The sequence below is a fragment of the Chinchilla lanigera genome, unplaced genomic scaffold (assembly GCF_000276665.1).
Source record: "Chinchilla lanigera isolate Chin_1 unplaced genomic scaffold, ChiLan1.0 scaffold00144, whole genome shotgun sequence".
NCBI classification, from domain to species: Eukaryota; Metazoa; Chordata; class Mammalia; order Rodentia; family Chinchillidae; genus Chinchilla; species Chinchilla lanigera.
The window spans coordinates 896,451-901,179 of record NW_004955545.1 but is presented as its reverse complement, the minus strand read 5'-3'; positions in this window follow the sequence as shown (position 1 = coordinate 901,179).

Genomic DNA, 4,729 nt, shown 5'->3' with positions numbered 1-4,729 from the left:
GTCCACAAGGATAGCTGGGAAACATAGTGGAAAGGTGAACTGAGATTTTTCCCTGAGGTTTTTAGGAAAAAGGGCCCTACTGGAGACCAGGGAATATGAAATAATATCTTATTGTGCTAGGGTCAGGGGTCCCGTGGTCTCGAGGCTGGTGTGATCTTACTTTAGGAACAGAGAAGTATGCGGAAGGTTACCATGTGTCCTGGCTGCGCAGGGATGGCTCATAACCACGGCATTCCTAAGGCAAGATAACATCTGCGGAGGACAACCCTAAGAATGTAGGTGTAGGGGTAGGGGTGTAACTCAGTGGCACAGCGCATGCCTGGCAAGCATGAGGCCCTGAGTTTGAGTCCCGGCACCAAAAAAATAAAGAATGCAGTGTATTGATATAGAGGAAAAACTTGTTCTCCATTCACTTTTCCAGGTCTACCACAGTCGCTATTTCAGGAAGGGTACACCACCCCCTCCCCTATGCTCCTTGCTTGCTAATAAAAGTGGGCCAATTGGAGAGATTTTTGAGCCTGTCCATTAGAGGTAGGTTCCTCCTGGTCCCCTTGTACCTTGAAATTTGTCTGTCTTTCTTTATTTCCCATCATTCCCCCCACAGGTATCGGGGGTCTGATCCGCCCCCAGCAGGGCCCTAAAGCATATGACTCACGAAGGCTTGAGACAGATAAAAATCCAAGTAGGGGGAAAAGAGCATATGAGACCTTCATCCCAGTGAACACAAAAAAGGCAGGCTGGGGTAGGTGGCTACACAGGCAGGAGACCGAGTTACCGATCGCTATTGTCCCCAGAAAGAATGAAAAGACTGAACGAAGCGGTGGGAAGAACAAAAGTGTGGGAGCAAAAAAGATATACTAAACTTCAGGTGCCACACACACGGAGCACCCATCATGCATAGATTTTTTTGTACCCGACAAAGCATAGAGTGGTCTGTTCTACAACCAGGTTAGTGGCCGATGCTCTGGTGGCTTTTAACGGTCTCATCTGTGCCCATAATGAGTGACAAAAATAACAAAAAGAAGAGAGCAAAAGAAAAGAAATTTTTTCTTCAAAAGGATCTTATCTCTGGGCTGGCTCACCCAGAAAATGCTAGCAGGCTATGGGTCCCCCGGGAATTCTCTTCAGGACATTCATGTCCTGAACACAGAACTGGACAAGACACACAGAAAAAGTGATGGGGATGCACATTTGTTGGAAGTGGAAAGTACACCCTGCAGAGTGAGAGCAATGGTGAACAGACTCATGACAGCCGTGAGGATAAGGGAAAGGGGTCTTCCGTATCTGGAGTTCCTGGCTTGGTGTCTCCCCTATGCAAATAAGGCATCCGCATGTTTTGCTAGCAGATACTCACTTGGCCTGGCACAGATTTAAACTGTCCTATCAATGACTTACTTGACTTTGCACCAGATATAAATGAAGAATTGAAAATAGCACTTTATTTATTTATTTATTCATTCATTTAATCATTCATTCATTCATTTAGAAAATAGCACTTTTGAACTGGACATGCACTCAGTAGACTGAGGCAGGAAGATCACTGCAAGTTTGAGGCCAGCCTGAGCTGTATAGCAAGATCCTGTCTCCAAAAAAAAAACCAAACAAACAACAAACAAGCAAACAAAAAAAAAACACCCAGTACTTTTCTGATTGGTTCCATGTACAGTGCTCAAGAGGGTGCTCTGCCATTGAGATGCATCTTCGACTACATAATAATCCTGCTCTGCCCCCATGCAGCATTTTTGTGTCCTTTCATTGTACAGTGCATGCAGACTGCAGGTCTACCTGGGGTCCAGGGGCCATAACATGGACTGTTATAGGCAGGGAACGCGCAGCCAGCAAGCACCTCCTCCCCAGCTTCCGCTGCTTCCCTCTGGATGCCTTGCTCAGCCAGTAGATGAGGACGGCCTAATCCTTAACCGTGGTGGCCACCGCGCCCCAAGTCTCCTTCCCGGACTTTGTTACTCATCTTCTCCTCTCCCTGGGCCCCCCCATGTCACTGTTCTAGGATTTTGATAGATGAAAGTATTTCACTACAGAAGCCAGTGATGCTCGGAGGAAAGAATGAAGGAAACCAACACATTGCAATTAAAGCCAACCAACACTCGCACAACCAGAGAGCTGGAAGAAGATGGAAGCGGTGGTTAATCAGCGGCAGAACAAGAGACACTTGTGGCTTCTCCAACTGTGGCAAGGCAAAGGGCAAAGAACCCAGCAGCCTGGTGCATCTGACGGTCTACAGAGCCTGTCAGTGTTGTATAGATAGCTATTAAAAGTCAAGCTCTTCTGTTATATAAGAGACTTTCCTATTCACAAATAAGAATCATGCCTTTGGTTCCCTTGTCTATCCTGGAGGGCTGGGACTGTGAGATGCAGCAGGAAATTGACTCATTCACAAGTTAGTCTATGGTTCCCACACCGTTGAAGGATCTCTATGTCCAAAGCCAGCTCCTCCCTTACACTACTCTTAGATTTGGGGAAGGAAGGTTACTGCTGTGGGCTGATCCACAGCACCCTTCACCTCAGCACCCTGGGGCCTCCTCCAGCCGCACCTCTCCCATACAGTGACGTCAGAGGGGTCAAAGGGGCCCACCTTGCTCCCTAGGACTAGGGCTCCACCGCCAGTCAACAAAATGCTTGTTACTTATCAACAGTGAGCTAAGTATAATAACTGAAAGCAAGCACTTAGAAACTTGTAGCAAAATTTGACTTGAAGCCAGGCAGGGTGGCGCATGGTGATAGTCCCGGCCACCCAAGGCTGAAATGGAAAGGATCGTTTAAGCCCAGGAGTTCAAGAGTAGCCTGGGTAACATATGGCAATCCTGTCTCAAAAAAAAAGACTGCTGCAACATGCAAGCTCCTGATCCTTTTCCAGGAATTCATTTTTCCTTGTATTTTACAAAAATTGCCTGTCAGATTGGAATTTTTTTTTTTCTTGGTAGTGGTGCCAGAGATCAAACCCAGGGCCGCACACATGTTAGGCAAGCGCTCTGTCCCAGCTTGGAAACTTTAAAGCTGGTCATTTACTGGAAGCACTGTTTCTCTACATGCTAACATTTTCTGTCAAAATCACCGAGTTCCCTTCCAAGGTCTGAGCAGTCTTCTGCCCATGAATAGGGAGCCCCTTTACACTTGAGCAGTAAAGAGGGACATGAACTCAGTCAAGCAGCTTGTCCCTGAGAGGGAACGCTCTGTGTGAGCAGAACAGAGGTGCCTTAGGGGCTAAGAGGCTTTTATTTTATTTTATTTTATTTTTTGTCTTTTCTGAGACTGGGTCTCCCTGTGCAGTTCAGGCTGGGCTTGAGCTCACTTTGTAGCCCAGGTTGGTCTCGAATTCACAGTGACCCTCCTGCTTCAGCCTCCCGAGTGCTGGGATTATAGGCATAATGCCTGGCTAAGAGGCTTTTCTAATAGCATCTTTCGGTGGGCTTTTGAGGGGCAGGGTTGGAGAAATGGTGGGCTTATGTTCTCTGTGTCCTCTGTGACCTAAGTAAAATGAAACTCAGGTTTCTCTAAGATAGCAGTGTGCTCATTCAAACTGACGGTGCCCTGCCCTGCCTCTCTCAGCACACCTGAGCCCAACAGGTGGCCAGGAACAGCTATTTGCAGGGTGCAGTCAGAGCTTGGGCTTGTGAGCTGGGATGTCCACCAGTGTGTGTGCAGGGGCTCAGCAGGGTGGAGCTGGGGGATGGGAATAGACCAGCAGGCTGAGGGCTGGGGTGCTGGGAGCCAAAGGCGGCTGGTTCTGAGTTCATGCTTGACCTTCCAAGCCTACATGGGACCACCTGTCAAGGTCAGAGGAAGCAGCGCACCTGAACAGCCTGCTAGTCTGACCTCAGGACCCCTCCACAGCTAGACATAGGTATGTAGGCCACAACAGGACTTGCCCTGAGCCCTGTGGACCTTCTAGGGGGGCCCTGCCTCTGAGGCACGCCTGGACAGACAGCCCAGAAGCCTGTTAAATAGCATGCTAAATAGGTTTTTCTTGGGGGAGGTAGTGCTAAATTGCCTGGTTTGAACTTAAATCCTCCTGCCTCAGCCTCCCAAATAAGCATTTTATTGCATAGTTTTTCTTGGAATTTCAAGTGAGAACCTGAGCCAAAGCATTTAATAACCACTGACTAAGATGCAGGAAATCTAACAGGGCGACTGGCCAGTTCCATTAGCTTGTCCCAAAGACAGGGTCACGGGCCACCTCTTTGTCTCAGTGTAGGTACAAGGGTGGGCCTGGGAAAAAGCCATCATGTACAACTACAGGGGAGGCCACCCGTGTTCTGCTTTCTCTTGTAGCTCCATAGACCAGACTTTCCACATTTCTAGAAGTCCTCCCTTTTTGTGCGGTGGAAAGTCAACCCCCAGGCCCAAACTCCATGGTCTCCCTCCACCCTGAAGCTCTGCAAGTTCAGGCTCCAGTCCTGGGCAGCTGCACCCCGACCCCCAAGGGTTCTTCCCTCCCTTCCTGCCTGCCTTCCTTCTTTCCTCTCTCTCTTTCTTTTTCTTTTCTTCTTCTCTCTTACTCTCCCGTTTTCTCACCTTTCCCATTTTTTGAGCCTGGGTCTGGCTATGTAGTTCAGGTTGAGGTTACATCCTCCTGCCTCAGCCTTCCAGAGTGCTGGACTTTACAGGCATGGGCCACTGTGGACAGCTTCCTGTAGGCTCTTGAGTAAACCCAAGCATTCTTTCTCTTCCTAACCCTGTCACAGAGCTGGGTCTGAGAGGTTTTGTTATC